The sequence below is a fragment of the Mustela nivalis genome (genome assembly GCF_964662115.1).
Source record: "Mustela nivalis genome assembly, chromosome: 5".
Lineage (NCBI taxonomy): Eukaryota > Metazoa > Chordata > Mammalia > Carnivora > Mustelidae > Mustela > Mustela nivalis.
The window spans coordinates 68,682,864-68,695,007 of record NC_139024.1 but is presented as its reverse complement, the minus strand read 5'-3'; positions in this window follow the sequence as shown (position 1 = coordinate 68,695,007).

The window sequence follows — 12,144 nt, the reverse complement described above, 5'->3', positions numbered from 1 at the left end:
TATTATGCTTAGTGAAATAAGTCAATCAGAGAAGGACAACTATCATATGATCTCCCTGATATGAGGAAGTGGAGATGCAATGTGGAGGGTTTGGGGGATAGGAGAAGAATAAATGAAACAAGATGGGATCAGGAGGGGGACAAACCACGAGAGACTCTTAATCTCACAAAACAAACTAAGGGTTGCTGGGGGAGGGGGTAGGGAGAGGGTGGTGGAGTTATGGACATTGGGGAGGGTATGTGCTATGGTGAGTGCTGTGAAGTATATAAACCTGGCAATTCACAGACCTGTACCCCTGGGGCTAATAACACATTATATGTTTATAAAAAAATTATTAAAAAAATAAAGCTGCCATGAACACTCTTGAACAAGTCTTCCTACAGACATATGTTATCTTTTCTGTTGGGTAAATGCCTAGGAGCAGAATATCGGGGTCATGTGTTAAGTATATGTTTAACTTTATAAACTTTATAACTTTATAAACTTTATAACTTTACCATTTTATACATTTTATACTACAAATGTGTGAGAGTTCCAATTATTATACTAATATCATATTGTCTCAATTGCTGTAGCTTAATAGCAAGTCTTACAGTAGGGTAGCCTAAGTTCTCCAATTTTAATAGTTTTTTCAAGCTTATTTTGGTTATTCTAAGCCCTTTGCATTTCCATATAATTTTGGAATCAGCTTGTCTATTTGACAAAAAAACAATACTGGGATTTTTATTGGGATTAAATTGAATCTATAGAGTAATTTGGGGATAATTGTTACATAAACAATATTGAGTCTTTTAGTCCACAAACATGGTAGATCTCTCCATTTAAGTATGTCTTCTTTTATTTCTTAGCAGTATTTGATAATCGCAGCCCTAAGTGAGAGAGTGGTTTTGTTGATTCTATATGCCATAATCAAGAATTGGTCCATTCTGTTAAAATAGTCTTCTAAATCCTTACCTTGAGATTTCTATAAAATGGGACATAATTCCCTCCGCAGAAAATGTCAAGCCACTAAGTGTTCACTAGAAGGAAGGAAAAAAAATGTATTAAGGAAAGGACTGGTTGGAGATCTGCTTGAATGTGTAAACATATCAATTGTGTTAGCTTTCCTCAAAAATGACGAAACCTTCAGCAGGAAGAATAATTACCTGGAGCAACTTAAAGAGAGTGGGCAAAAAGACGAACATGTAATTGCACCCAAGCCAGTGTGCTAATGATCAAACCAGTGCAGCTGAACTGGTTCCAGGTGGAGGCTTAGTGCTGGGAACAGGAACTAAGTCAGAAGTTGAGGAAATAAGTAAAGGCATAAATGGAGGTAGAGGTGACCAGCAAGAATGGAGCAAACTGAGAACACGTAGGACATCTCTGTGGAAAAGGCTGGTACATTCAGATTTTTGTGAGTGCTGGACTCAAGACAAAGACTTGAATCAGCCTGGGGAGTGAGGCCAGGGCAGGCATCATTCCGAATTGAAGGACCCTGAAAGCCTAGGTGGGTAGTCTGAGTCAGCAGCTAATGATGTTTGTTTGGGGTTTGTAAATAGTGGAGTGAGCTATAAAAAAGACAAAAGAAAAAGAAAAAAGAAAGGCAAAGAGAAAAAAGAAACTTAAAAAACAAGCACATGGTTTAGAAGAAATACTAGGCTAGATTTGAGGGTCCAAGGGTCTACCTACCTCCCTCAGGAATAGGATATGGCAAATGTAATGGGGAGCTGGGAACCCTAGATTTTGTGGGTGGAGATGAAACAGCTTAGGGTCTTTGGAGGATGGGAGTAGAGAGGAGACATACCCCATCAATATGTGAACAACATAAGGGTACCATGTGTATCTTCATGTTTTCTGTTCCAAATTCTAGTATAATGTCGTGAATGAATGAATGAATGAATGATGAATGAAGGAATACTGAGATTGTAAAGGAAGGTGTGGAGAGTAAGCTGGGTTTCAGGTACCAAGTAGATAAATAATTTCATGGACTCCTCAATGAAATGAAAATCTGCTCTTTGCCCTTGACTTCTGAAGGATAATATTGAAGCCCTTGTAATGTTGTGCCGTGTTTTGGTTTCCCTGGAGCCCTTGAGATACCCTAGGTAGTCTAACAATGTGATTTGGGGTAAGGAAGTTTCTCCCATGAGGTCAACCTCTAGAGGCACTGGAGATTGAATTCAGCTATGTAGGCATCTCTGGACACTGGACTCAAGTGAGCTTTAGCGATGTATCATGTATGTTGTCACGTATTGATGTCAGGAAAATAATGCTGCCCACAACTCCATGGGAGCAGGACGCTGGAAAGTCTTTTTGGAGCTTCCCTGGACTCTGTCTTATGTACCTTTTCCCCTTGGCTAATTTCCATATGTATGTTTTAGCTATAATGAACCACAACAATGGGCATAACATGAGTCTTTCTAGAAAATTATCAAACCTAAGTGTTATCTTAGGGACTCCCAAACCTGAAATGAGTGTCAGAGATGAGGATAATCCTGAGGACTGCCCCTTTTAACTATACACACTACAATTCCACTTTTGTTGGGAAGGAAAGAAGAGAAGAGAGAAGGGAGAAAGCCTGGGAGGGAAGGAGGGAAGAAGGGAAGGACGGAGGAAGAGAAGAAAGAAAATGTCAACCACTATCTATCTTCACGGGTATATGATTGCACGCATCAGGAGAAAGTATAGAAGTATTTTCGTCTCTTGTGGGCAACATAAGAGCCCCCCAAGGATGTCCATATCCTCATTTCCAGAACCTGAAAAGATGTTAGATTTCATGGCAAAGGGGAATTAAAGTTGCAAATGGAGTTACAGTTGCTAATCAGCTGACCTTAACCTAGGAGGACTACCCTGCATTATTTGGATAGACTCAATGTAATCAAAAAAGTCCTTAAAAGTAGAAGAGGGAACCCGAGGAGGAGAACCAGAAGGCATGTCTAAAGGAAGAATAGTCACAGTGTCGCAAGATTTCTGGCCGAGAACATGGAGAAGGGAAACCATTAGCCAAGGAGTGTGAGTGGCTTCTAGAAGCTAAAAAAGGCAACAAACCAGATTCTCCCCCTAGAGACTCCAGAAGGGAATCCAGTCATGTGGACACCACGACTTTAGCTTAATGAGACCTGTAGCACACCTGTAACAAACAGAGCTATAAAATAAATTTGTTGTATTAAGCCACTAAGTTTGTGGCAAAAGACTCACATTTAAATTTCTTCAACCCAAGCTACTTCATTCCTTTTTCCTTTCTTTCTTTTGAATGAATGGCTTTTCAACTTCAAGCTTATTATTTTTTAAATCTGACCATATGTATTTCACATCCTAAAGAATTCTGATTCTTATAATTTATTTTGCCCTGAAAAACCTAATTTTTCCTGCATCATTTTCTTTGTATAGAGATGTTTTGATTCAGATAGTATTGTAGCTCATACTGGTAGTGTTCATTGTGTTGTCTGGAATTAAAAACTTTTTTAAAAAAAGATTATTTATTTATTTATTTATTTGACACAGAGAGCACAAGCAGGGGAAGCAGCAGAGGGAAAGGGAGGAGTAGGCTCCCCACTGAGAAGGGAGCCTGATGTGAGACTTAGTCCCAGGACCCTTGGATCATGACCTGAACTGAAGGTGGACCCTTAACCCACTGAGCTACCCAGTCACCTCCAGAATTAAAAACTTTAATTTTCTGGTTATACTTTGTGAAATCAATTGGTAGTACTATTAATATAATTCTTTTTTTAAAAGATTTTATTTATTTATTTGAAAGACAGAGATTATAAGTAGGCGGAGAGGCAGGCAGGGAGAGAGTTGGAAGCGGGCTATCTGCTGAGCAGAGAGCCCGATGTGGGGCTTGATCCCAGGACCCTGAGACCATGAAATGAGCCGAAGGCAGAGGCTTTAAGTGATATAGGGATATATAACCCACTGAGCCACCCAGGTACCCCATTAATATAATTCTTAACTCCTTTTTGCTGTACAATTTTTCAAAGCACTATATGTAAATATTAAAACGATGAATAATTCTCCAAAGCTTGTATTGAAAAAAAATTTTCAACCAAACTTCCCCCCACCTCTCATTTCCCAGAACGTAGCCACCCAATTCTTTTTCCAAATAACACGCTTCATTCTACTCTTTCTTTTTAATTCCATTTTAGAGACTATATTTCAACTTGCCATGAAAGAGGAGTATGTATTGTTCCCTGATACGCTTCACACTTCCTCCTTCTCCAACCTATTCATGTATCAGAATTTGTTAAGCACATAATTACAGACCATTCATACCATTCCGACTCTGTAGCTATTATTTACAGCTTAACAACACAGTGCACTGTGATTACATTTCCCTTTTCTATATCACTTTTTGTTTTGTTTTGAGAGTTAATAATTGTCTAATTTTTTTTTCTTTGCTTAGGTATGTGCCTATCACTAATTCATGCAGAAACCTCTGAGCCCTAAATCTCCTCTCAGGAGCCAGCCACAGAGTATTCACCAACTTATCTTTCCCTTGGGGACATTCCCCTGGATCCTTTGCCTGTCTGAATTGTCTGCTCTCTACACCTGCCTCAAGGCTCCTGGCCAGGGGATAGGTGCCCGGTGATTGGCTTTTGCCCTCTCCTATGTAACATCTGTGTGCTCAGCTTCATGCCTTCCCCTTCCTCTATTTACTCCCTTGTTTGGGGGCGGAGGAGAGCGCATCTCCCATTATCTTTCTCAAGATACGATTCTTTTCCCCAAACTAGTTTGAAACATTTAAAGCCTAGAGAAAAATTAGAATTTTACAATCAACACACATATTTTAAATATTTTACCACATATACTCTCTATCTCTTCCTCTCTCTCTTTTCTCTGTCACTCTCCCAATCCAATTCTATCCCTGTGAACTATTTGAGACTTATTTCCAGACCTCATAACTTCCCTCTGAAGTATTTTACCATGTGCCTTCGGTAAGTCAATGCACCTAGGACCTGACTATCCTAACCACATAAACATATCATAGTCAGGAAGTTAAATATCAATATAGTACTGTTATGTGGAATGCATCTATACTCACATTTTTTCACTTGTCTCAGTAGTGTCCTTCAGTTGTCATTTTTTTCTTCCACTTTTACTCCATTTTACTCTTCCAGGATCCAATCAGGGATCTTGCATGTGTTTAGTTGTTAGGTTTATCCTTTGAGATTTCAGGTCTGTTATCCTTTCTGTCCCCACTTCATAAAATTAACACTTGAAGATTCCACAGAGTTGTTCTGCAGAACGTCCCTCAATTTGGATTTGTCTAATTTCTCAGGCCATATTGGTCCCATCCTCTCCTTCAAAATGTTGTTTCTTGGGATGCCTGGGTGGCTCAGTTTGTTCAGCGTCTGCCTTTGGCTCAGGTCATGATCCCAGGGTCCTGGGATAGAACCCCACTTCAGGCTCCCTACTCAGCAAGAGCCTAATTCTCCCTCTGCCTGCCCCTCCCCCTGCTTATTCTCTCTCTCTCTGACTAATAAATAAATAAAATCTTTTAAAAAATTAAAGTGTTGGGGGGTGCCTGGGTGGCTCAGTGGTTAAATCCTCTGCCTTTGGCTCAGGTCATGATCTCAGGGTCCTGGGATCGAGCCCCGCATCGAGCTCTTTGCTCAGCGGGGAACCTGCTTCCTCCTCTCTCTCTGGCTGCCTCTCTGCCTACTTGTGATCTCTGCCTGTCAAATAAATAAATAAAATATTAAAAAAATTAAAGTGTTGTTTTTTAGAAGGTTTAGCTCTTTGCCTGATGTAAGCTATAAAGAAAAAAATAAGTGTATACCCATATGCATATATATACACATATTCACAAAATCAAGGTTGTGTGTAATTTCAAGTGGCTCACAGAACTTCCCCTGAAGCCTATACAGGCAAGAACTTGAAAGCTTGGCAAAAACTGTGCTCTAAACATAACTGGCATGGGTGTTGGGAATCATGATCCCGCTACTCAGCAACGGTGTTTGAGTTATGTTTTAAGTTACATAATGTTTATTAGAAATGTTACCTATTACATTATGGAATTATTTGTTTTCCTAAAATTCATAGGTGAAGCCCTGCTACTTCAGAATATGACTGTGCTTGGAAACGGAATCTTTAAAAAGGTAATTAAGTTAATATGAGGTCATTAGCATAGGCCCTAATCAATATGGCTAGTGTCCTTATAAGGAAAGAATTGAACTTTTATAAGGGAATTCAGAAAGGTACCAACATGAGTTTGCTAGGGATTCCATGACAAAATACCCTAGACTGCACAATTATGTAATAACGTGGATGTGTGTATGTGTATGTGAATGTGTTAGCTGGAAATCCAAGATCAAGGTGATGTGGGGTTGGCTTCTCCTAAGGCCTCTCTCCCTGACTTGGGACACCTTCTCTCTATGACTTCCCATGGCTGGCTCTCTGTGCATGCATCTTTCTGCTGTCTCTGTCTATGTTCCAATCTTCTCTGCTATGTTCCAATCTTCTCCCTACCCAGAGAAGCAAGACCCTGGTGCTGCCTTCCCTGTTGGGGGAGGGGGAGAAGTTGGGGGTCCGGGGGCCGACAAGCTGGCACTTGGGCAGCCACCAGGACCAAGAGTCCAGCCTGGCTTGGGCCGGACGGGTGGGAACTGGACTCCATGACCTCTGGGAACCAAGCCAGCCCCCACCCCCCCCGCCACTCCCCCCCAGGGCCTTGCCTTCCGGGCCCCTTCAGGGCGCCTCAGCCTCTGGACCCTGTCTTCCGGCCGAAGCCTCACCCTCCCCGGGGGCTGTCTGTAAAGGCCTGCAGCCTCCCCAGGGCCCTGAGCCCTTCTTCCCCAACCCAAGGCAGGGACAGGATAAATGTTTGTATGGAAAAAATTCTTTCCTCCTCTATTCCCCTGGAAGTTCTTTAATACCACTCGTGTAGCACATATCACACTGTGTTGTGGTTGCAACTGTCTCTTCTACCAGACTGAAGCTCTTTAGAGTAGATGCTAAACATTCTTGGATCATCTGGCATAAAATCTAGGGCTTGGTGGTGCTCAGTTGTTATTTGTTACTCTGAATTGAAAAAAATCAACCAAATAAAGTGCGTTTGTTTCATGCGTGTGTCTTACCTTTGAAATGATAGCTATTTCTGAGATGCTGGATATAGCAAAAGATTTGAATCACATCCAAGGTTATATCTAGATAAGTTATAATTTATTAAAATTTGGTTTACTAGACATTTATGAGGGTGGGTTTAGTTTTCTTAGGTTATTTTTGAAACCATTAATGATTTATTTTACAAGTGTCTATTGAATGTCTTCTAGGTGCTGGGCATTATAATAGATACTGGACCAAGTGGGGAGCCAAAACTGACCTTGTTCCTGCATGCCAGAGAGATTCTGGAGTCTTGGAAAATAATCCATTCCTGCCAGGTTTCAGGGAAGTAGAATGAACCCACAGCCTATACTTTCATGGACCTTGGAGAGCCTTGGAGAATTCAGGTAGCATGATAACACTCTAGTTGTAGGCTGTCTTTTCTGGATATGTCTCCAGAATTTCAGTCACCAATGATCTTCACTTGAGAACACTGAAAATAAGAAGAGCCTATCAGAACCTGGAAAATTTGGGGCAGTAATGTTATTTCTGAGTTTTGCAACAAATAAGAAAGACTCTTAAAATTCTTACATTACTGGGATTTATTTATGCCCTTGAGGCAAAGTAAGAGAAACCGTGCTCCAGGACCTAGAGATAACCTTAGAAATGTTGATTGTTCAGGAGAAAACAACAGAGATGCCATAGGAGGCATCAGCCAGGTTTCTGACTTCTGATTCATAAGAGGTAGTAATTGGTGGTTCAAGTGACAAGTTGGCTCAAGTTTCTCTGACCACATACATTAGTGGCAGCCTTTGAAAGATGGAAGAAATTAGGGGTAGATTAGGGATTAGCAGTACTACAAAGGGCCAGTTAGTAAGTATTTTATGCTTTGTGGGTCAGAAGCAAAACTCAAGAAATTATGTAGTTATGCGTATAAATTCAGAGTGTGTATGTATTTATAAATAAGTTAAGAAATAAATCCTTGCAAATTTTTATTGATAAAATTTAAAAAGTGATAATAATAGGGTACCTCCCCCCCCCCCTTCTTGGTAATAAGTGGCTCCTGATAAGAAGTATGGAACTCTTTTTTCCCGTCCAGGGTTGGGAGAAAATTTTTGTTTAACCAAGGTTCAAAATGACCATTCTCAATCTCCAAGTTGATCATAAATGTTCAACTGTGTTGACTGGCAATGAGATTTTATGTATTTCATCTTGGAAAATGTCTTTTCATACTCACAGGTATTGCAAATTACTGATATCAATTTATAGGCTCTGATTCTACTTTATCATCATCGTTGTTTGGATGTCTAATAACCCAGACACTCTACTTATATTTCGGTTTCAAGAACTTGGGTCCTATAGCCCACGCCGAGTTTTTAACCTTGACCTTCACGTAAAATCTTGCCTCTCAGCCCTGGTTCAGCCTTGCTAACACCAGTCCCACCTAGACTGCTAGTCCTAGCATCAGCTCCAGTGCTGGATCTTCACTTGCCAAGGGCTGGCATCTGCCCTTCTTATACTAACTGCCCATTTGTGTAACTTTCTGCTTGCTATGCATGCTCATCAGTATCTCTGTGGTTTCTGCCTTTTCCTTAGGACAGGCCCTCCTTGAAGTTGGCCACCTGCCCCCTTATTGTTATGTTATTTGAGGTCTCTCAACCTTGACAGACTCTTTCCTGCTGCTGGACCTGAGCCTAGTATCTACCTCACCTCCCCCACCTCTCTCAGCGGATCTAGTTTCTCTGGACCTTCCCAGTCTGGCTCATCCAACTACCACTCAAGCTCTAGGGTGGGAACCAGAAAGGGCAGGTTTAGGTGACTTAAGAAAGTTGATGCGGGCAGTCCCTGGGGCTTTCCCGAGACAGCAGCAAATAGGTTTTCTGTGGTTTTAGAAAAGCTCTCAGAAATCATGATGACCTTGTAGAGTGTGAGAAATATTTAGGACTGGTGAGAGATGTAATGATAGCTGCCTACCAGAGCATAAATGTTCTAGGAAGAAGCTTTCAGAACCCAGAAGGTGCAGATTGTTCTAAAGTTTAAAGGGGGGGGGGGAGGTACACCTGGGTGGCTCAGTTGATTAAGTGCCTGCCTTTGGCTTAAGTCATGATCCCAGGGTCCTGGGATTGAGCCCCACATTGGACTCCCTGCTTGGTCGGAATCCTGCTTCTCCCTCTCCCACTCACCCTGCTTCTGTCTCTGTCTGTCAAATAAATAAATAAATATATATATATTTTTTTAAAATAAAGTTTAGAGGGGAAAAGAATAGAGTGGCTTTCAAGGTTCAAGAGACTTAGAGTATAGGATCCAATCAAAGTAACCAGACAGTGTATTCCAAAGTCTAAGTTGCATGGGAGGGTTGTAGATTTGGTCAGTGTCCAGTGCTCAGGGGAACGGTTGGGACTAAGTTTCTAAGACCTGGGACACTCAAAAGAGGTTGGAGTTTAGGGCTCATTTAGGGGAAATGCTATAGTAGAAAATATGACTAGAGACTGGACAATGCTAATAACATCTCTACCATAACTGCGTGTGTGTGCCCCAGGTAGAGTTCCTGAGGTTTACTCACTTTAGGACCTAAAGCACTAAGTTATTTTTCCATTAATTTAGTAATTTAGAGATAAACTGAGATCCCCTTAAAAATGAATAATGTCAAGAGTCAATTAACTTGTGAGAAAGACAAGATTGTATCAGATGCCTCTCGACTTTCTTACCTAGTATTTTTGTGTTCACGGGGTTGAAAGAGGTGGCAGATGGGGGTGGAATCAGAGAGGAAGGATGTTTCGGCAGTGCGGGAATGAATTATATAATCGTAGAGAGCAAAATGGAGTCTCTCATGTGAGGCAGGAGCCCTTGTCAAGGTACGACTTACAGGGTTAAACTAGCTGGAAGGTAACACTCAGACCAAGTCAGCTGACACCCCACAGCTGATAAGGAGCAGAACCAGAGAACATCTGCAGAGGCCCCAAACTAATCAAATCCCTTTAAAAAGGGGAGGATTTGGGCAGCAAACTGTCAGACTCTTCAGCATGACTCCTCTACATCTGACCACTTAAAAAGGGCAACCGCGGCTGAAGTCTCTGCCCCATGCACCCCCGAACAGAACTGGGAGCCTACCCTGCTGGAACCTCAGTGGCAGTCAGTGCCCAGAGCGGACCCGGACTGCAGGCCTTATCTCCGCTGTGCGCCCGCAGGCGGACTTGGCGTGTGTTCACTTCCTTCCTCCACCCACCCTTCTGTTATCTTGTATGTCGTGCGACTCCTCTCGTCCTGCTCCGTGCGCTGTGGAGGACGCCGAGTTTAATAGCAGGGTGAATTGTCATGGAGTCTGGAATCCTGAACCTGCTTTATCATTGTGGTTTAACTTTGCTTTATGACTGAATAAAGCTGACACCGTGGAAAGACACGAGTCGGGTGTGCGCCTTCGCAGTGCGGGCATGACCATAATAAAAATAGGGAGTCAGAGCCAGTGAAACTCTGGAGAGCAAAGCTAGTATAGGTTCACGTGAGGTCATGGCCGTACCTCGAAGCAGCATCTGAGCGCAGCTGGGGAATCAGTACCAGGTAAGCAAGCTGGAGTCAGGTATACAAATTATTATAGAAAATATCAAGACAAACAGTTAAAAATCAAGAAGACAGAAGGACATCTGGGTTCCTCAGTCCATTAAGCATCTGCCTTCAGCTTAGGTCATAATCTCAGTGACTAGGAATGATACCGCTCAGGCAAGAGTCTGCTTTTCCCCTCACCCTCTGCACCCACCCCCCCACCAACTCCTGTGGAGGTGAGAAAAACTAAGGCCATCCCACCTCAGGTTTAGCCTTAGCATAAGTACAGCCATCTTAGCTCCAGCAGCCATCGCAGACCCCTGTGCCCAAAGGCTGAACTTTCCCCCTACTTTACTTTAGTTCTAAGAAGCCCCACCCTGCTTTAGTTCCAGAGACCCCCACCCTGCTTTAGGAACAGGAAGCCCCCCCCACTTTGGTTCCAGGAACCCCCATCCTGCTTTAGTAACAGGAACCCATAAATACCCCTGCCTTAACTAAGCTCTGGGTCCAAGTCCCTACTCTGCTGTGTTGGGTAAACTTGGGCCCATGCTTAAGCTTGTCGAATAAACCCTCGTGTGATTGCATCGGTGTCGGCTCCTTGGTGGTATCTCAGATGCAAAAACTCAGGTACAACTCTCCTACATATGTACACTCCCTCCCTCCCTCTCTCTGACAAATAAACAAATAAAATCCTTTTTTTAATAAAAATCTTTTTTAAAATAATCAAAGATTTTATTTATTTGTCAGAGATAACGAGAGAAAGAGCACAAGCAGTGGGACCTGCAGGCAGAGAGAGGGAGAAGCAGACTCCCCACTGAGCAAAGAGCCCAATGTGGGACTCTATCCTAGGACCCTGGTATCATGACCTGAGCTGAACATAGATGCTTAATCAACAGAGCCACCCAAGCGTCCCTAAGTAAATAAAATCTAAAAAAAAAAAAAAAAATCAAGAAGACAGAAGCCAAGATAACAGATTCTGGAGGTCCAAATAGGAGAGGTTAAAATAGAGCAAAGTCTTAAAAAGAAGGAAAAATCTGAGATGTTCAAAAGATGTATCAGTCAAGTTCCTCCAAAGAAACAGAACACGGTGAAGATGGAGTGAGGGAGAGGGAGAGAGAAAAAGGAATAGACTTCCTTGATTGTTGGCGCTGAGCAAGTCTGAAATCCAAAGGGCAGTGCAAGCTGATAGGCTGGAATGGAGGGCTAATGGTATAGAGTCTTGAGGCAAAATTTCTTGTTTTAGCTGTAAACTGTTTGGGTGAAACCCACCAACATTATTGAGGATATTCTCCTTTATTTAAAAGTCAATTGATTGTAGATGTTTCCACATTTAAAAAATACCATCGTGGCAACACCCTAGATTAGATTTTGATTCAATAGCTGGAAATGATAGCTTAGCCAAATTGATGCACAAAACTACCATCATAGAAAGGTTAGCAAAAGTAGAACTGTTGATGGGAGTCAAGGCGGGTTGAGTAGGTTGTCATAAATGCAGATAGAAAAATTGAAGTTGTATGTCAGATGACTAGATAATGGCCCTAATTACTAGGAATCTCCTAATTTTGATGCCAATTGTGATGTACACTT